General features: G+C 43.5%; 1 protein-coding gene across 5 annotated transcripts in view; it reads left to right on the forward strand.

The window, feature by feature from the left end:
• Window positions 1-22,502, forward strand: part of PIAS2 (protein inhibitor of activated STAT 2) — a 3,576,601-nt gene that overhangs the window by 2,375,187 nt on the left and 1,178,912 nt on the right. The gene's annotated exons all lie outside the window — the stretch shown is intronic.

Here is a 22,502-nt window from a genome sequence, read left to right on the forward strand (position 1 = left end):
CCTCATCCCAGACCGCAGAGAGCCAGCTCCTCAAGAATCCCCTGTGGGGATCTCATCCTCTTCCGAGGCCTCTCCTGAATTGGCAGGGGAGCCCCCGAGGAAGAGAAAGTGCAAGAGGAAGCACATAGACTCACCTGAGTCTGTCACCTCTGACACGGATTTAGAGGATTCTGAAGGTTCCCCCCGTTCCCCTTCTGAAGATGTCTCCTTTGCAGACATCCTGGAGATCTTGAAACAGAGGGGAAATTGGCCAGCCCTTAACCCTTCGGAGGATGAATCTGTGTATCTTGAGGCGTTCGGCTCTCGCCCTTCCACCTCCTGGTTGTCCCCCCCTTTGACCCCCTTATGCAGGTGGTAGCAAAAAAGGCTTGGACGGCTCCTGACTCTGGACCCCACCCCCAGGAGACCTTCAAAGTTTATTACAGCACCAGCAGACAAGCAATTTCTGACTAAGGGAGTTTCTGTGGATGCTATGGTGGTAGCTGCTGCCACTAAGAAGGAACTAGCTGATCCTTCAGTGCCTGTCCATCCCCCTAACAAGGAATCTAGGTCTATGGACAGGTACGGGAAGCGGATGTTTTCGTCAGCGACCTTTTCAATGCGTTCGCTGAACTACCTCTGTCATTTCACTCGTCTTCAAAGAGACTTGATCAAGGAAGCTAGTGAGATGTTAAAGGATCCTACAGCTGCGGGTTTTCAGGACAAGATGAACGCTCAGCTGGCTACCCTAAATTCTATAGCTAACTCCTCCATGCGCCTCCTTTCATATGCGGCTGATGGAGCGAGCAGAGCCGCAGGTATAGGTGTGGCCTTACGCCGGCATGCCTGGATGCGGCTATGCAATTTTGCGGACCCCTTTAAGACGTCTTTCACTAATTCCCCGTTTGATGGATCGTCCCTTTTTGGTCCTCAAGTGAAAGAAACCTTGACAAGGTGCGAGACTGATGGCAAAACTCTTTCTGCCGTCGGAGTCCGTTTTTCTACTCCTTCTAGGCCTTACCCCAAGGGCCAGAAAAGTGGAAAAATGTGGTTCCGCAAGCAATCTCAAGGGGCTTTGCCTGACGCACAGAGTCAGTTCCCCTCTAGAGGCAGAGGGGGGAACAATAATGGTAGACGCCGCCCTAGAGGCAGGGGGGGTCCGCAGAACCAGGCCAATCGAGAAACCTTTTCCGATAAGCCCTTTCAGCATCCCTGAGGTGTTGCCCGGCTGTCCACCTTCGGAGGCAGTCGGGGGAAGACTATCACTGTACCCAGAAGCCTGGTGTTCTCTAACTCAAGACAAGTGGGTACAGTCCATCATTTCCGAAGGCTATTCCATTCCATTCTTTCGCACTCCAACCCAATCAAAAAAGTCCCTTCCAGATGTTCCACCCACTCAAACAGAACAAGCAGCGTTAGAAATATCAAAGTTGCTTGCAAAAAGAGCCATTCAACCAGTTCCAGCAGACCAGCAAGGATCCAGAATCTACTCCAAATTCTTTTTGGTTCCAAAGAAAACAGGGGACTGGAGGCCCATCTTGGATCTCAGTATCTTGAACAAGTCTGTCAAGAAAACAAGGTTTCAGATGGTCACGCTGCAATCCATCCTACCCCTACTGGGGAAGGAAGACTGGATGTGCTATATAGACCTCCAGGATGCGTACTATCACATAAAAATGAACAGACGCTCCAGGAGATTCCTCCGCTTCAGGCTGGGAACCAGTCACTTTCAATTCAGGGCCCTGCCCTTTGGACTCACCACAGCCCCCCGGGTGTTTACCAAATGCATGGCAGTGGTTGCCTCTCATCTGAGACGCCAAGGATTCCAGGTGTTTCCATACCTAGACGACTGGCTCCTTACAGCTCCCACCAAGCATCTTCTGCTACTTGCCAGAGACTACACTTTTCGCATCTTTCGAAAGCTAGGTATCTCAATAAATTGCGAAAAGTCTGTTTTGTTGCCTTGTCATGCTATTACCTTCATAGGCGCAAATCTAGACACAGTCAGCATGTCAGCAAGACTCACAGATCAAAGGATAGCAGACATACACAAACTAGTCTCTCTTCTTTTCCACAGCAACAAAATCAAAGTCAGATTGGTCCTGAAAGTACTTGGGATAATGGCAGCTGCTATCCCTCTACTTCTATTAGCCAGATTTCACATGAGAATCTTACAATGGATGCTCTTCACACAATGGTCATACCAACAACTTCTGATGTCCCACACCATTGTGATAACGCAAGCATGCAGGAATCATCTTCTTTGGTGGATTTCTTCCCCACAGCTCTTCTTAGGAAGACCCTTTGTCCCTCCCCCTCCGGTTGCTACTCTGACGACGGATGCTTCCCTGATTGGGTGGGGGGGGGGCATTATCAGGGAAGGACAGTCCAGGGCATATGGCAACCTCACGAACGCCACTTGCATATAAATGTTCTAGAGATGAGAGCAGTGCTTTTAGCGTTGCAAGCCCTTCAAGACTCTCTTCCGGTGGGAACGATAGCAATACAGACGGACAACATGTCTGTAGTGTGGTATATCAACAAACAAGGCGGAACCAGATCCTACCCCCTATGTTGAGAGGCACTCAGACTGTGGCAGTGGGCAATTTCTTCTCAGCAGTTTCTGATTGCAACGCACATCCCCGGGAAGTCCAATGTTATTGCGGACAAATTGAGCAGAGCTATTCTCATGCCTCACGAGTGGTCTCTGAAAAATTCAGTAGTGGAAGAAATTTTTCTGAAGTGGGGCCAGCCTTGCTGCGACCTTTTTGCTACTCCCCAAAAACAGCAAGTGCAAAGATTATTTCACCCTCTTTCCTCTACCAGGCCATCCCAGCAGAGATGCTCTAGTCCACATTTGGCCCCGGGGACTTCTGTACGCATTTCCTCCCTTCCCACTAATTTCTCAGGTGATACAGAAAGCCATCGCTCAGAAAGCTTCCTTGATCCTCATTGCCCCTTACTGGCCTCGACAGGTTTGGTTTCCTTTTCTACACCATTTTCTGTTGGAGCAACCCTGGCATCTGGACCTAGTTCCAGATCTTTTGACCCATCAGTCGGGTCAGTTACATCGCTCCCTTCCCTCCCTGAACCTCACTGCTTGGTTCCTCCAATTCCAACCCTAGCCAGGCTTCCGCTAGTATCTCACTCAGTTCGAGATATTTTAATAGCTTCCCATAAATCCTCCACTCGGAAGATTTATCTTAGTAAGTGGAAGCGTTTCTCCTTTTGGGCTCATGGAAGGGACATAGATCCTTTCACTGCTCCCATTCAATCGGTCCTTGATTTTTTAGCCGAACTATTCCACGCAGGTTCGTCTCCTTCTACTCTTAAGGTTCAATTGGCAGCCATATCTAACTTTCATGTGGGCATCTTGGATTCTGCCATCATGTCTCACAAGCTTTGCAAAGCCTTCTTGAAAGGAGTTTTTCTTCTCAAGCCTCCTATAAGAAATCCTCCTCCTTCTTGGGACCTTAACTTAGTTCTCACATCTTTGATTCTTCCCCCTTTTGAACCTGCAGCTTCCTGTTCAATGAAATTGCTATCCTGAAAGACACTCTTTCTGGTAGCCATTACTTCAGCTAGAAGGGTCTCAGAGCTTCATGCACTCTGCAGTCGATCACCATATCTTTTGTTTCATAAGGATAGGGTATCCTTACAGACCAATCCATCCTTTTTACCTAAAGTAGCCTCTGCGGCAAATCTAAATCAAAACATTGACCTTCCTGTGTTTTTTCCTAACTATTCTAACAGGTCTGAACAAAAATTACATTGGCTAGATGTTCATCGACAATTAAGGTATTATTTGGATAGGACCAAACAGACCAGAAAAGCTGACCAATTGTTTGTCTCTTATGCAGAAGGCAGAAAGGGCCTTCCAGTTTCGAAAGTATCACTCTCCAGATGGCTTACATCCTTGATTTCCTTTGTGTATGAGATTAGACACCAGAAGTTGCCTAACAGACCTAAGGCTCATTCAACTAGAGCTTTGGCTACTTCTATAGCTTTCCAAGACTACTCCTCACACTTTCATTTCTCATTATAAGTTGGATTTAGCTTCTAGACATAGAGCTAACTTTGGTTCCACTGTACTCAAGAGTCTGTTCCGATAGGCCACCCGGGACAAGGTGCTAGGGACGCGGTCCCATCCAGCAAGAATGAAGGCGAGATGGACAACTTAACATATAGAAGTTATGTTCTTACCATAACGTTCCATGTTAGTTGTCTTCTTCTCGCCTTCTTTCTTGTGTCCCACCCTCCTTCCCCCTAGCCTGGACAGACCTAGAGGAGTTTGATTGTGACCTTTCTTCCTACCACCTCTATTGTATATATGTATATACTATACTATGTATATATTCCTTGATCAGGTTTTAGGTCACCTTCCTTCTGTCATTTTATAGAGGTGGGTTTCCCATTTCCAGTATTCTGGATTTCTTTTTGGCTGGGCCTAGCTTACAAACGAGATCTGAGGTATTACCGCCTAGCATTGTGGGATATAAGGGGAGCCTCGAGCTGGTGGAACCAACTCTCGAGCTTTTAGAGTGGCCGAGTCGGAGCCGAGGTCGGCTCCGAACCTATCCAGCAAGAAAGAAGGCGAGAAGACAACTAACATGGAACGTTATTGTAAGAACATAACTTCTATTTTTTCACTCTGAAATCTTTTTCATATGACAAATACAGCTTCAGTGCCTCATCATGCACAAAATTGATTGGAGTTAATATTGATGAAAACTTGTAATTTGACCTTGATATTCAGAAAGTTGTCAAAAATCGTTAGAAATTGTAATTTATGTATAGAGCTTAACTCTAACAGTAAAAGGTTATATATCACAACTGCTTATGTATTACTATGCTTTCTTTTTGTTTCTCCCATCTTCACAATCCACCCATTTAGCTCGATTGGAACAGTACTACAACAAAATAGCTAAGTTTGCAGCAAGCATTCCCAGTAGATCTTAAACCTGCTAAGTCATTAGACAGCTCATCTGGACAGGACTGCCTAGTTACCTTAAACTCTCATAGTTAAAGGCAACTCACAAAATCCTTATTTATCCACCAAATAAATGCCCCTCCCTAAATTCTTCACTGCAGTGGTAGTCATTCGTTAGAGACCTTCACTGTAAAAAAAACAAATATCTAACTTGCACACAAAACTCGCAACACATTTGGGAGTGCCCTCTTCACAGACCACATGCCACAACTCTGGAATAAAATTCCTTCCTCTCTTAGTTCATCAGCTTACAAAACTTCAAATCAAAACTAACTTTGCTCTGTCAAGACTCCCATCAGTGTCATTGCAACTATCCACCTGGTTAGCCTACCCCCCTCTCTCTCTTCCCATAAGTCTACTTATCTTCTGTAGTGTTTTCTGTTATCACTGTTTAAGTCCAAGTATCACTATTATACCATGACCCCCCCAAAACGTGCACGCTGATTGGCCAGCGTGCCCGTTGTAAATCGAGTTATACTAATGGAAAAAGGTCCGTCGCCGGACTTTTTTCCCATTAGTATAACTCGTTTTTTTAAAACACTATCTCGCTATGTTAAATGGGTTTAACATAGCGAGACAGCTTTAAAATAAGCAACGGAGATCTCCGTTGCTTATTTTAAAGCTGTCTCGCTATGTTAAACCCATTTAACATAGCGAGACAGTGTTTTACAAAAAAGCAACGGAGAAAGCAAGATCTCCGTTGCTTTTTTTTAGTGTTTCGCTATGTTAAATGAGTTTAACATAGCGAGACAGTTTAAAATAAGCAACGGACATCTCCGTTGCTTATTTTAAACTGTCTCGCTATGTTAAACTCATTTAACATAGCGAACACTAAAAAAGCAACGGAGATCTTGCTTTCTCCGTTGCTTTGCTCAACTCTGATGTACTCGCAGGCGCAGTACATCAGAACTGCCGCGGATGCCAGACATCTGCGGAAGGGCAGCAACCAGGCATTATACTATGCCATTATTTAAGAAAAGTAATAGTTTCTTTTCTTAAATAATGTCATGGTATAATAGCAATAACCCACTTCTGGGTGTGGGTAATGCTAAATTTACCCACGGTTGGCTTTGTTTGGTCCCTCGGGCTTCGCTCTCGGGACCAAACCATGCCAACCGTGGGTAAATTTAGCATTACCCACACCCAGGCGTGGGTTATTGCTATAGTATTCACCAGTATTGCTTTTTGTTATCTTAGTATTTTGAAGTTGTCTTCTCCTTTTATTTAGTATGGTAATCTTGAATTTTACAGTAATTAGATATCCTTTGCTACAAATACTGTTCTTTGAGCTTTTATTAATGTCATCTTGAATTTTACTATATGTCAGTGTACAACTGTCTAAATACTTTTTGAGCTTTTTTTTTTTCTTCTTGGGTCTATGCTGAAAATGGTATCCAATGTTATCTCTTTTGTCCGATTCAACTGTGAGTTGTCAGTTCTGATGGGATCCAACCTCGGCACTGTTTAGTAAGATCTTGCTCCAGGGGTTTGGCTCCTCCCCTATCCACAATTCCCAGTGCTTCATGTAATCCCCTCAGATCTCATTTGCCATGGAAAATTTAGGTCCCTTCTTCAAGGGCTCCTTTGAACTTCATTCTTCATCAAAAGTAAATATATTCTTTCCTTGCTTCACCCCTGTAGAGTAGTAGCAATTTACTAAGGATTGTTTCATAAGAAAGTTGATAATTTTAGTAGTTACAGTTCCATATTGTTAAATATAGTCCAACATGTCAGAGACATGAGATTTAAAACATGCACAAAGTGTAGGCACAAACTGTCCCCACAAGATCCTCACCAGAAATGTGTTTACTGCCTGGGGGCAGAACATCTGGAAACCCTATGTCAAGCCTGCACTTCCTTCATGCTAGGGGATTACAGCAAAGGAAAGAAAAGCTTATAGTTAAGGGAAGTCTTCCTGCTGAGCTTAGTCCCTCCACTTCAGCTTCTCCGACCAGCAAAGAGAGGAAAAGCAAAGAGAGAGAATAGTTTAAACTTGGGTAAAAAACAAAAGAAAAATTAAGACATTGATATAGACAATCCAGAAAAATCTAAGAAAAGGGCACCAGATCTGACTGCTATTCCAGGACCCGATCCAAAGATTTCAAGCGATCAGATCTGTCATCTACTCGGATCCATTTGCCCAATAATTGGCCCTGGTTCTCACTGGAACTGGTAAGTCCCAGGCTACATTTGCCCATTTTACAAGACAGGAGACCATCCAGACCTTCCTGTTTGCTTTCTTCCACCTGGTCCTACAGGAGTCTTTTAAAGCAGGAAGTCGACAGAGTGATGAGGAAGTTCCTTATTGCTCAGACTCAGCTAGGAGTTATCTCAGTACCATCACCCTTGAGCATTTATTTATTTACTTACATTTGTTAACCGAGAAAGTCCGATTGGACACAGGTCCTTTTTCAGCGGAGGCCCGGGGTTAAAAGCTCCCATTACTAAGCATAGAATACAAATACTAGTAAAACTATAGAATACAAATGCCTTAGGTTTTGACAATAATAAAAAAATACAGGATTGGATGGCTTGTAAAATAGAGCCATAGGTGTTGGGAAACAATGAATAATACACAGTAGACCGTAATGGCAAATACAAAGTAAAAATCCATAGTTTTTGACCACTTTCCAAAATCCAAGCATTCAGATTTTTTTTTTTACGAATGAGCCTTGGATGTTAAATAAAACAATTAAATGGATACATCAGTTATAATTTCTGATTTGAATCCTTAATACGGTTGACAGTATTAGCCTGAGTCAATAAAAGGTTAAGACCAGAAGGAAATTAGTATTGTTAGTGTTTGCTAAGAGAAGGGAAGAGACTGGAGATCTGTTACTGAGATTATTAGGTTGCGAGTGCGGCTGGGAGAAAAGTTGAGTAGATACAATAGTTTTGGTGAATTACCCTGGTATAGAGCAGGAGCATAGCCATGAGTTTACTAGATAGGCTCTTAGCGTTTGTTTAAACTGGGGTAAGGAGAGCTGGGATACTATATTGTTGGGTAGTGTGTTCCATATTTTAGCTATGTAGTTAGAGAAAAGTGATTCACCAGCTGTTTTGGTAGCTTGTGTGGTCTGTAATAGTAGTTTTATTGCATGATGGAAGGGGCCTGTTATGTGAGAGTGGAAGTATTAGATTTTGTAGACCCGGGGTTTTATCAGGTTGGTGCAAGACCTTGTGTGCAAAAGTGAGTTGGTTTTACAGGAGGAGGTTGGGAAGTTTGAGCCAGTTCAGTTGTTTCAGAGCTGAACAATGATGGGACCTGAAAGGAGCATCAGATGCAAATTTTGCTATTTTATTATAGCAAGAGTCAAGTTTTGCCATTTCAGACTTTCTGATATTTGTGAGAATTGGGGAGGCATATGTACTTTTTTATAGTCTGAGAGATGTGAATGTCAAATTTCATGTTACAATTAATTTCAACCCCAAAAAGTTTGGTGTGGGTAATAGGTGGTATTATTTGTGGAAATGAGGTGGGTTCAAAGAAGGGAATCTAGTTGGGTGGAACAGGAGAAGTTTAATCTTGTTAGGATTCAAAATTAGCTTGGCATTAGTGAGCCATGTTTCAACTGATAGAAAGGATTCTTGTGTAATAATATGGAGCTCATGTGGGGTTGGTGCAGTACAGATTAAAGTAGAGTCATCTGCTTATTGGATAATTGAGGCATGAAGAGAGGATGTATGGAGATTGTTGGTACAGAGTGAGAATAATAGGGGCCCAAGTATGGAGCCCTGGGGGACACCTAGTGTGACTGGGAAGAGTGGAGAGAGCTCATTCTGCCATTGGACAACCTGTTGTCAGCCAGATAAGTAGTTTTAAAACCAAGAGATAGAGAATTGACTGATATTGCACTCAGAGTTTGAATTAGTTTACTATGACAGACAATATCAAAGGCTTTTGAGAGATCCAGAAAGATGGCTGATATACATTTCCTGTTGTTTATGTGGTGATTCACTATATTAGAGAAAGACATTAGAGCAGTAGTGGTGTTATGTGAGGGTCGAAAGCTGTGATGGGTATTAGACACAAGCTTGTATGTGTGTAAGTAGTCCATGATTCTAGGATTTTGGTTAGAGGGGATAATGTTGCTATAGGTCGGTAATGAGTAAATTCTGTTGAATTTCCCCCTTTGTGTAGTGGTAGAATATGGGAGATTTTCCAAATTTCAGGGATGGTATTTTCAAACAATGATCTATTGATGAGGATGGTTACAGGGTAAGCTATTGCATCTGCAGCAATTTTTAGAAATTCAGCTGGGAGTTTGTCTTTGGCTAGGGTTGTAGGTTTTAGTTTTTGAAGCAATTTTTTTATGATGTTAGTAGAGACTGGTTGGAATGTGAAGGTGCAGTCATTAGCTTTAGTTGTAGTTGGTATGGGGAAGAGGGGGGGAACGTGGGAATTATTACATGATTTGGGTGGGTTTGTGGAGGGGGTGGGGTACTGGAGGCTAGAGAGGGCTAGGATAGTTTTGGTAAAATATTTCTTGAATTGTGTAGCTATATTATCTGTAGTATTATTGGTAGATGGGACAGGTGTGGTGGATTTTCCTAACATACCAATTACAGTACCAGCCACTCTCCTTTATCCACTTCAACACCAGTCCAGCCATCGGATCCAGTTGGCTCGGCATCAGTCTGTTCCGAGGTACCTGTGTTGGGGCCAATGACTTTCTCCACTTCAATCCTGACCGGATCCCATCCTCTGTTGATTCTAACATGTTTGGAGCCAGGAGACTCTTGGAGCTGTGTCTTCCTCACTGGATATCTGAGGGAGGGGTTGGCACTGAGACTCTCTGAGCCATGCCTACCTTTCGGTGCCTTGGCTTTTGATAGCTCAGCCCCAAGATCTGCTTTGGAGTTAAGGCCTCTTGGTTCCAATGGGTCTTTACTAAGGCTTTTGGAGAGGATCCCTTCAGAACTGATAGCATCATTGGTTTGTGAGACTTTAAAGAGAGTCCTCTCGATTCCGAGGGATAATACCATAAAGAACTTTGCTATCTGAACTCCGCACTGATTCTGTTTCTGTCCATCATCATTCTGTTAGACAAGGACAGCCAGAACCAGGACCCCAGGAGGCTTATCTAATAAGCTTCCAGTCTGACTTGAAACCCTCTGACACTCCCACAGAGCAAGGTCACTGAAAGCAGACGTGTAAGAGAAGCACATTGACTCCTCTCTAGAGTCTGTCACTGACGACACAGAATTTGATGAAGAAGGATCCCCCAAATCCCCGCCTGAAGACGTCATCTTTGGTGAAATCCTTGAATTGATGAAACAGAAAAGTGGGAAATGGTCCACCTTAAATCCTTCTCCAGAATAGTCTGTGTGAGGGCTTTGGTTCTGGCCCATCAGTATCCTGGGTGGTACCTCCCTTTGACCCCTTAGTTGACCTCATGGCACAATGGGCATGGAAGGATCCTAATGTGATGGAAGCCATTTCCAAGAAGCCCGCCAAAATCTTGTCAGCATCTTCAGACAGAAAGCATTGGAGCAAGGGGTCATACATAGGCACATAGATTAATACTAGGCTAATTGCCCTTGCAGGCCATTTTAAGCTTAGCCAGTTACCCCCTGTGAGAATCAAACCCTGCACCTTGTGTCTGCAAGGTAAACACCTTAACCATTCTGCCATCCTCCCACCCACCTGTGGATGCAGTGCTGGAAGCTGAAGCAACCAAGAAAGAACTTTTGAGGGAGAGCACTTTGGTCCATCCTCTTAACAAGGAGTCAAAGGTAGTAGATCATTTTGGGAAATGGACATATTCTTTGGAGCCTTTTGTACTGTAAGCGCTAAACTATTTAGCACATGTCACTCGATTTCAAAGGGATTGACTAAAGAGATATCCAAATCTCTCTCAGGGGTTCTGCCAGCAGATATCCAGGAAACAGTTGAATTTTAGCTATTGACCTTTCACTCCTCTCCTAAAGTGGCCATGTGGCTGATTTCTAATGCAGCCGATGGCGCAACGAGAGAAGCAGGCCCTGACATTACAGTATACCAGCACACTTGGATGGGTGTTTGTGACTTTGTGGAAAGTTTCAAGCCATCCTTTTTAATGCCCCTTATGATGGATCCTCTTTGGTCCTGAGGTCAAGGAAACTCTGACTAGAAGCCAGCAAGATGGTAAGACCTTCCCTGTTGTTGGAATCCACTTCTCCGTTCCTCAGTAAACCTTTTCACGGAATCAGAGGTCTGGAAAGATGTGGTAAAGGAAGTCACAGGGATCTTACCAGAAGACTTCTAGTGATAGGCCTTCCTGTGGCAGAGGAGGAGGAGATCAAAATGGACATCACCCCAGGGGAAGGAACAGACCGCAAAATCAGGGTTTCAGAGAGCCCTTTTCTGAGAAAGCCTTTTTCACCCCTGAGAGGTTGCACAACTACTGCACTTTAGAGGCAGTCAGGGGGCAATTGTCTCTGTACCCTCTAGCCTGTCAAAGTGTAACAACAGATTCATGGGTGGTAGACATAATTTCCCGAGGCTCTATAATTCCATTTTCCATCCTCCAAAATGGAAGAGATCAGTTCCTGATATTCCACATAGTCAGAAGGAACTAGAAGCAGCAGAAATTTTAAAGTTAAACGAGTCATCCAAGCACTCCTCAAAGACCAGCAAGGATCCGGAGTCTGTTCAAGGTTCTTTTGAATTCAAAGGAAAACAGAGGACCTCAGACCCATGTTGGACCTGAGTCATTTAAATTAATTCATGAAACCGATACAATTTTGGATAGTCACAATTCAGTCCATTTTGCCTGTTTTGAGGAAGGATGTTTGGGTGTGCTCAGTAGATCTCAAGGATCCGTACTATCACATAACGATAGAGATGCATTCAAGGAGATTTCTCAGTTTATCAGGCTGGGAACCAATCAGTATCAGTTCAGGGCACTGCCCTTTGCTCTCACCGTTAATCCCAAAGTGTTTGCCAAGATAATGGCAGTAGTAGCAGCATAACTCCATCTGCTAGGGATCCAGGTATCCCCATATTTGGACGATTGCCTCCTAACAACTACCTGTTGTTCTGGTTGTTTCAGAAATTGGGTATTACCAGCAACATGGAAAAAAGCCAACTCACACCAACTCAAACTGTAGAATTCATTGGATGCCACCTGAATATGGCTTCTCAAGTAGTCAGTCTTCCTCCTTGCAAGGTGCTTTCCATCCAAGTGCCAACTTCAACTTTCATGAGACATCATTCTCCCCCAGCCAGGCTAATACTTCAGTTGCTAGGTGTAATTGCTTTGACCATTCTTTTCGTTCACTTAGTGAGATATCACATGAGAGTAGTTCATTGGACTTTAGCAGTGCAGTGGTCACAGGCTAATAATCATCTTCATTCAAAGATAAAAATCACTACAACTTGCAGAAACCATTATTTTGTTCCATAACATTTCCATCATTGACAGAAGGGCTTCCCTTCATGAGGGATCCCCCTGTAGCAGTAGTGATGATGGACATTTCCCTCCTGGGCTGGCGGGACACTGAGGAAAATCCAGTCCAAAGCTCCAGGTCTCATACAGAGACAAAACTCCATGTCAGTATTCTGGAGATGAGAGCAGTTCATTTTGAGCCTGCAGTTACAGCATCTCTGCAGCACTGTACCTGGAAGACTGTCTTGTTGCTTGCTCGCTCTTTTGCTCAGAGGGTTTCTGAGCTTCAGGCCCTTACGGCCATTCCTCCTCCTTTGGTTTTTCACAGAGACAGAATGTCTCATCATACTAATCCTCCTTTTACTCCCACAGTTGTTAATGGGTTATCTTAAATCAAGCAGTACAACTTCCTTTTTCCTTCTCAGTTTGCTAGTGAGAGAGTCTTGCATACCTTGCATTTGCACAGACAGCTCAGGTATTGTTTAGATAAAAACAATGCCATTCATAAGTCTGACCAGCTTTTTGTTTCATTTCTTACCAGGACATTGGGTTTGGTGGCTTTGTCTAAGCAAAGCATCTCTTTGTGGATTTCTAAGGCCATTTCTTCTCGTTATTCTTTTCATGGCAGGTGTCTGCCTACTGCAGTCAGAGCTCGTTCCACTAGGGCTGTTGCCTCTTCTGTTGCCTTCTTCAAGGGTTTAGATGCCAATTCAGTCCTTCCTTAAAGCTACTACTTGGTCTTCAGTGCATACCTTTACTAAGCATTATAAATTGGATAGGGCCATCCTGCATGGGTTTGTTGAGGGCTCTTCCTAGCTTTCCACCAACCACTCCTTTTCTTGAACTTTTTTACTCTCCCTAAGGTACAGAATGCTGCAGCAGTGATATAGAAGTACATAGTACAGTTGTGTAAAATCTTGCCATAACAGTAGATGTCCTTCTCTTCACTGTTGCAGTATTTAGTCCCTTTCTCCATCCCCTTTTTTTCTTTTAGGTTTTGATTTGGTTACCCTCCTGGTCAAGGATCCTCCCTTTTTCATCTGCATTTTCTCCGTATGGATGTGCATAGCCTTTTCTCCACTGGGGCAATTCAGTTCTGGGTAACAGTGTTTGTACATCGGCTATGTGCCATACTTCCTGTATGGGGAGTATACATGTGACATACAGTGCATACAAGATCTAAAGGCTTTGGTATACTGGCCGGACATTGAGCTATCCTTGGCAGAAGATGCCTAAGGTACAGGATATTGCAACAGTGAAGAGAAGAATATCTATTGTTATGCAAAGATTTTACACAACTGTACTTTCTCCTGCAGAAAGTATAACAGGTGGTGGTGTCTGTGCATACAACATATTTAATGAGAGCAATCTCAGTCTTTTTCCAGAAATGCATCCCTGGATTATATTGGTCCAGCTGCTACTTGGGCTTTAGTAAATTAATTTGCAAAACATTATACACTGGATGTAATCTACAGGTCCAAATCTTTTCCTAAGCCACAGTAATCAGCGGTACTTCCCCATGATAGCTGCCCACAAAGATAAGCCTGGGATGGTGTTCTGTTATTTTATTTTATTCAGTGATAACTTGACAAAATTGCAAGCCCCCACAAACCCTGAAAATACTGCTTCCTATGCAGAACTGTTCACAGAAACCTATACAAGCACATTAATAGCTGGAAGAGGCAGCAGTATCCACCAGGAAGAAGTACTAACTTAAAAATCAAGCTACCCTAGTAGAGTCATATCATCAGTAGACTGTATAACAGAAAAAAGAAAATTATAGCAAAATTTAAGAGGTACAGCACCCAGCAGGATAAAAGCACTCTCATTAAACTAAACAAACAACTCAGTGGACAAATGAGAGGTGAATTTGGCCTCCCAGGCCAAGGACAACCACAAGACATTCTTTGGCTGTGTTCACAGCCTCAAAGGCAATACACAGTTGTGTGCAGAGCTCAGTGTTAATGGAGCCACCTATACTGAGCCAGAAGGTATAGCAAACCTACCAGCTGACAATTTCAGCTCCAACCTTCCCCCTGGAAATACCATCAGATATAACTCCCCCGGCTATCACTAGGAAAAAGGTCCTTAATGTTCTAAGGCCCAGAACACTGCATCTGTGGATCCAGACAATTTCCCAGGATGACTTCTAAATAGGATGAAACATGACCTATCAGGTGTCTGGAATTGCCATTTAACTGTAGCCTCCAAACAGGCTTTGTGCCTCATGAATTGAGAATAGCAACGGTCATTCCTCTGCACAAATGTTAGCCATCTACAGACCCTGGAAGCTACAGACTTGTAAGTGTCACTAGTCTCTTATGCAAAACCATGGAAAAATTATCATGGAAATGATCGATGATGACATAGGAACCTCCAGACACTGGACCCAACCTAATTTGGTTTCATCAAGGGCAGGTCATGCCTACTCAACCTGGACTTCTTTGAGAATGTCACCAAAGCAATGGATGAGGGCAAAATGGTGCACACTGCCTACCTTGACTTGGCAAAGGCATTTGACACAGTACTCCACTCAGGCATTTTTGGCAGACTCAAGAGGTTGGATACATACCCTTTTGACACCCGGTGGACAGCCAGCTGGCTCTCAGAGAGGACCCAGATAGAACTGGGGAATCCACCTCTACAAAGAGACCAGTCACAAGTGGAGTCCCTCAGGGATCGGTCCTGGGATGCTTCTTTCTGGCATTCACTATTCTGAAGTCAAGGTCATTGTCAATGGCTTCAGGCTTAAGTTATAGATAATGGCAAATTAGGAGCTGTCATTGCATCCCCCATAGACACAGATGTTCTCCAGGAAGGGCTGGCACAGGCAAACAAATGGTGTCAGAGTCATGGACTAAAACTAAATGCTAAAAAATAAAAAAAACTTTATTCAGTTGCTTATATTTTTCTAATTTGTGTTTCTTCCTACTACTCTGTTACTTTTTCCTGCTACTTGCTGCCTGTTTTCTAAAGTGTTCAACTGCATCTTTTCTGTTGCATTTATTACTGCTTGTTTATAGCCTGTCTAAATTGTTAAGTGTTATTCTTAAGTGTTATTCTAAGCTCTTAGTTTTGGTTTAAGCACTTGGACTTTAGGCCCACCCCTTAGCCCTCCCTGGCCTTTCTCCCTCATATTCTGACAAATATAGATGGACAATTTCCTACAGTTTCTCCTGCCAGTCAGGTTGATATGGGCATCCTGAGACAGTGTAGCAACTGTCTCATGTGCACAGACAACCATCTACTACTACCACCTAGGAACACAATTTGTGAGAGATGCAGTTATATTAGGAACCTAGAGTCCAAGCTCTATCCCCCCTCAAGCCAGTATATTTGGCACTGAAAAGGTTGCCAACACAATCACTACATCTCAAACACCACCCACACCCACACCTACACAAAACACACCTACATATCCAGAGGTCCTCCACATAAATATACCCAAAGGAGACCTCCGAAGCAAAAGCACACACGATCTCCACAACCCTCAATACCACATACTATGCATAGTCCACACATCCATGCCTCACAATCACTAAGGCTTCACCATAAACCCAACATATTAGTCATAGGAGACTCCATTGTGAGACCCACAGATGTGCCTCTCACCAGGCTGGATAAGGAGAAAGTCACAGTTAGTTATCTGTCAGCTGCTAGAATCTGCCATATCACACACACACACTCAAGTCTCTCAACAACAGATACTGTTATGACTCTGTCATAGTCCATGTTGGCATGAATGACTTGAGATGTACCTCTCTGGACTACATGGAGAGACATGATTGAGCTCGCTGATTGTGTCCCAAGCTGGTATGTCTGTAGCCTTAAGCAGCATCCTGCCGTCACCCAGAATGATGCCTCAATACAAACAGAAAATTATTGACTTTAACAATTGGCTTAGTTTCTAGTGTCATTCCAGGGGGATCCAGTACCTGACAGCCTGGGAAGATATGATTGACAGACCATGACGCTTTGCCAGAGATGGCCTGTATCTGTCTCACCTGGGCTTTAGGCTTCTGCCAAAGGCTCTTGCCTCCCCTATAGTGCCTTTTGTAGGAAAAGTGATGAGGTTAAAACTACCAACATAACAATTTCAACAAAACACAAATTAAAGGTCATACTGCTAAACGTTAGGAATCTAAACATGAAACTGCACTCATTGCAAGCATTCCTAACCCTGGAAAATGCTGACATCTGTGCTATCACAGAAACCTGGTTCAAAGCTGTGGAGAGCACCCCAGCCTTACCTGGTTACTCATCCTTTCATGCATTTAGACCCCAAACTGTGGGCAGTAAAGCCAGAGGTGGTGGAGTTTCAGTATACATTAAAGACATACACACCTCCAGGCTGGTCAAACAGTATGACGCACAGGAGACACTCCAGGTGCAGTTAACCATTGACAAGACCCCTATTCAAATCATAGCTTACTACTGGCCCCCAAATCTGACTCAAGATGCCCAATCCACCTATTTGGACCTGTTCAAATCTGTCAAAATGCAACCCTTTACCCTTATCCAGGGTGACTTTAACTTCCCAAACATAGACTAAGAACTACTCATGCCAGAACACAAATGCCCAGAAATTCCTTGATTTTGTCAATGCAAATGCTTTGGAACAGCTAGTCAATACCCCCACAAGGGGTGATAATATCTTGGACAACAACATGAGTAACCACTGCAGCATCCCTAAACTATCATCCTCCCTGGTAAGATCCGACCATAAGGCAGTCACTTTCGAAGTCACCATCTCCCCCAACTCCCCTCTAGCTAGGATCAGACACAAAAACTTCTCCAAAGTTGATTACAGCCTCCAGGTGCAGTTAACCATTGACAAGACCTCTATTCAAATCATCGCTTGCTACCGGCCCCCAAATCTGACTCAAGATGCCCAATCCACCTATTTGGACTTGTTCAGATCTATCAAGATTCAACCCTTTACCCTGATCCTGGGTGACTAACTTCCCAAACATAGACTGGATGAACTACTCATGCCAGAACACAAATGTCTAGAAATTCCTTGATTTTTGTCAATGCCAATGCCTTGGAACAGCTAGTCGATACCCCCACAAGGGGTGATGATATCTTTTACTTGGTATTAACTAACATGAGTAACCACTGCAGCATCCCTAAAGTATCATCCTCACTGGTAAGATCCAACCACAAAGCAATCACTTTCGAAGTCACCATCTCCCCCAACCCCCCTCTAGCTAGGATCAGACACAAAAACTTCTCCAAAGCTGATTACAGCCTCCAGGTGCAGTTAACCATTGACAAGACCCCTATTCAAATCATAGCTTGCTACTGGCCCCCAAATCTGACACAAGATGCCCAATCCACCTATTTGGACCTGTTCAGATCTATCAAGATTCAACCCTTTACCCTGATCCTGAATGAATAACTTCCCAAACATAGACTGGAAGAACTACTCATGCCAGAACACAAATGCCTAATCACTAAAGCTGATTACAGCCTCCTGAGGGATGATATAAACAGCTTCACATCCCCCTCCCCCTCAGTAGGAACTGGCACCAATATCCAAAACTACACCAAAGGACTATACGAGCATTTATATAGATGCATGGAATCAGGAATACCCAACAGGACTAAATCATCCTCCGCAAGGAAGAGTAACCTTGTCTGGTAGACTTCTGCAATAAATAAACTCTTTAACAAAAGGAAAAAAATTGCTGTCCAGGACCAAGAAGGAGCAGGTGCCCAATTGGAAGCAGTGTCGATTTAGCCTGAACAAGCAAATAACCGCACTAGTGAAATCCTCCAAAGCAAACTTTGAGTCCAAATTGGCCACATCTACTAGAGACAATCATAAGGCCTTCACATATGTCCGCAACCTCAAAGGAAGCACCCAGATCTGTTCAGAACTGGTGGTCAAAGACACCACATATACAAATGCCATAGATATAGCAAACTTGCTGGCTGACAGATTCAGTGAAAACTTTACCCCTCTGTCCCCCCATCAGTAAATCAGGACATCCCCAGTACCTGCCCCCTTCCCCTTTTATCTCGGGAACAGGTCATCACTGCTCTCTCAAAGGCAAAAAATACAGCCTCCATGGGACCTGATAACATCCCAGCCTGCATCCTATGTGAACTCAGGCAGGAGCTTGCAGCACTATTAGGCACCCTATTCAACCAAAGCATGAGTACTGGTTTTGTCCCAGCTGAGTGGAGGACAGCCACTGTCACCCATTTACACAAAGGTGGAGTGTCCACAGATCTGGGAAATTATAGACCCATCAGCCTAACTAACTTGATGTGGAAGGCCATGGAACGGATCATCATGGTCCTCATTAACAAGGATATTGGCAACCTCCAAACACTTGATTCCACACAGTTTGGCTTAGTCAAGGGGAGGTCATGTCTGCTAAATTTGGTTGACTTCTTTGAGACGGTCACCAAAGCTATGGACAAGGAGAAGACGGTGCACACCGCCTATCTTGACCTGGCCAAAGCCTTTGACACTATTCCCCACTTGGGCATAATAGATAAACTCCCTCAACTAGGCATCAATCCATATGTTAACCGATGGGTAGCAAACTGGCTCATGGATAGAACCCACGTAGTCAAAATAGGGGAATCTACTTCAGGCAGTAGACCTGTAATAGTACCCCAGGGTTCGGTCTTGGGGCCTTTGTTATTTGGGATATACTTTTCTGGGGTACAGGCCAAAACCAGTAAGCTATGGCTGACCAAGTTCGCAGATGACTGCAAGCTGGGTGCTGTCATCAATTCCTCTAGTGATCTGGACACCCTCCAAGAGGGTCTCACTCAGACAAATGGCTGGTGCCAGAAACATGGCCTCAAGCTGAATACCAAAAAATGCAACATCATCCCCTTTGGGGAGAGTGATGCCTCCACAAATTATCACATTAATAATAATGTCCTAAGCACTGAATCAGTTATGAGGGATTTGGGCAACCAGATTGATAGCAACCTGACTTTTGACCACCATGTTGCTTCCATTGTACGGAAAGCCTTCTACATGGCCTACGTCAGAAGTAAGGGTATCTCATCCAGGGACAAGGAGGTCATAACATCCCTGTATTCTTCACTTATAAGGCCCATTATTGAGTACAATGCCCCTTTTGGCATGTACCTCGCAAAACACATGCGCAGCTGGAGAGACCACAGAGGTTCCTCACCAGGAGAATCCAGGGCCCCAAACATCTACCATACACAGATAGGCTAAAAGCTCTATCCCTCTACTCTGTTTCATACAGACTCCTCAGAGGTGACCTCTGTCTGGCATCATGGACCCCACCTTGATGGCACTGCTGCATATCTGCAAGTCAAGCTCCACTTGTGTAACCCGCACACGCGGCCTCAACCTGGTCTTTGACATCAACAAGACTTGTTGGCAGGTCAGATTTGTGTCCCAGAAACTCCCCCATTTGGAGAATAGACTCCCTCTCCACATCAATCAGAGTACCCCTTTACCCCTTTTTAAGCGCATCCTGGATAACTGGATGGAAAACAGAAAATATACCCCTGGGATTCCACCCATGTCTGTACTGGACAGGGGTATCGAGTGCTAATTTGTTTAAACATGGGCTACTCTCTTGGCTAGGCTTATAAGGGTCTCAGGGGCAATAGCCTAGTAACCTCCTATGATCCTAAGAAAAGTATCCTTCAGGAACTCATCCACCAATGGTAACTATTGTGTTGACAACACACCCCTAAGAGTTGATCCAGTAGTCTGGGACTTGGAGATACACAGAGAGAGTGATTTAGCCTTTGACCATCAAGTGACTACATTAGTGAGGAAATCATTCTATGCTGTTCAACGTATAAACAGTGGCATGGCATCTAGATCCAAGGAAGTCATTGTTACACTGTGTTTGGTATTCATCATACCTATCATTGAGTCTGATGTCACCTTTGGTACATACTTAACCAGGTATATCCAACAAATGGACCATCCATATAGGTTCCTCACTGAAAGAATGCAGGGCATAAGTAACATGCCCTGTGCAGACCAACTGAAGGCCCTATCCCTATATTCTGTCTTGTACAGGCTGTGGGGAGGAGATCTATACCTGGCATATACAAGGCATTGTCAGAGCCCACCCTGATGGACCTGGTAGCCCTCCTGCATATTTGCAGAATAAACAGCACCAGAATTAACCTTTCTAAAGACTTAAACCTTGCCTGTGATATAAATAGGACCTACTGGAGAGAAAGGTATGTATCCCAGAGACTAACCCCTTCTCTAGAACAGGTTCCTGATACATGTGAAGCAGAGTTCCTCCCTGACCCAGTTCAAGTGTAACTTGGGCAATTGGATGGGGAACAGGAAATTAATTCCTGGTTTGGCACCCATGTATCTGATGGACACAGGCAGCCTGTAAATTGTTCATCTACCAGGCCCCTGCTTGCAAATGTTTCATCTCACAACCCCCTGCTTACACTTACCTAGGGTATCAGAATTTGTCAGAGGTTTGGGATGCATGGCTAGGCTTAAAAAGGCCCTTGTGGAAGTTAGCCTAGTAAATACCTATGAACGTATTTGATAAAAATGAGCCTCCTCGTGGTAGATATGAAAATTATGTCATTGTTATAACAACAGATCTGGATGAGTAGGCCCATTCTTGTCATAATGGCCAGTCATCCCTATCCATCATAAGAAACATGTTATGGAGTTTCATTAGTGATCTTGTTTCTTAGAGTCTTCTACTTTTGAGAGCACACGTGGAATTTGCAGAATAGTAGTAAGAGCATTACTGGTAAAGAGGAGAGGCTAATAGCTTGGTAAAATTTTAATGATGGCCTCACTGAAAGCCTACAGTTTTAGTAATTCTGGTTGCTGAGGATGAATCTCCTCTTCCCATATATGTCGTTATGGTAAGCATATAATGTTTATGCATCATTTGTAATTAGTATTAATATTACAAGTAAAAATGTACATCTGAGATAAAGGAAGTAACATCGAATGAGTAAAAGATTTCTTTCAGGAATAGACTACTTTAATTCAAAATGGTAATGATTTAACAAGTATGTAGAGCAATCTTCAGGACAGGAAAATTTAAGACAGAGGATATTAAATCATAAAGATGTATATACAAATCTTTAGCATTGATTAATAATACACAAGCATAGTGGGTAGCTTGTTAGCATTTTAACAAGTTAAATATTTTAGCAAATCAACATTAATGTCAGGACTTAGTGAAACAGCAGATGCTACCTCGTATTAATAAGGGAGGTGCAGGAGTATTTATTTTTTGGATGTGTGCATAGTTTTTCCTTAATTTTGGGAGTAAATTGTTATTGCATGAAGCTCTGTGGGGAGGTAGTTCCAGTTAGCTGGTGGTGTTTATTTTTTAAGAAGCTGTTTTGTCATGCTAATTTTTGAAATGTTGAGGCCTTTATGGAACAAAGGTTCATAGGTAGGTACTAGGCTATTGGCCCTAGGGCCTATACAAGCCTAATCAAAAAGATACCCTGACTTTCGCCACTCAAGAAAATTATTTTCCTGTGCCCCTGTCAAGTAGAGCCACAGAAGTGAACTTCCTATTTCCCATCCAATCTTCAAGATTTTTTTTGAAGAGTGCTAATGAGGATCTCTGTTTGACATAGGTAGTCTGTTCCAGAGTATGGCAAGTCTCTGGGACAGGAATCTATCCCTCCAGCATGTTCTGTTTATTGTGGTGACAAGGTTTAGGTCCCTAGAGCATGTAGCTCGGAGGGATTGGGATTTCTTTAAGTGGAGCATGTCCAACAGCTCTGGGTTTGACAGCTTTGTATGTTAGGCAGAGATCGCCTCGGAGTAAAGCTGGAGTTTTTGGAGACGGTCTGCGTAGGGCATCTGTTTGAGGCCAGTAATCCTCTTTGTGAGGTATTTCTGCGGCCTTTCCAGTTATTGTAGATGTCTTGTGAGGTACATACCAAAAGGGGTGTTGTACATCTATAATGGGTCTAATGAGTGATGAGTAGAGGGGAACAATGACCTTTTTTTTGTGGATGAGAAACCTTTTGTGATGAGGTGTGCCATGTAAAAGGATTTCCTGACCACTGTGGCGATGTGATTATCAAAGACTGTCCACCTGTGTCCCAAGGTCTTTTATCACACTTTCGGTGTCATTGTTTGAAAGTTGTAAAGGCTGACTTTATTTTTAGCTTTTCTGTTATTTTTAGGATCGTCAGTT

The sequence above is a fragment of the Protopterus annectens genome, chromosome 1.part1 (genome assembly GCF_019279795.1).
Source record: "Protopterus annectens isolate FY-2018-M chromosome 1.part1, PAN1.0, whole genome shotgun sequence".
In the NCBI taxonomy this organism is placed as follows: domain Eukaryota; kingdom Metazoa; phylum Chordata; order Ceratodontiformes; family Protopteridae; genus Protopterus; species Protopterus annectens.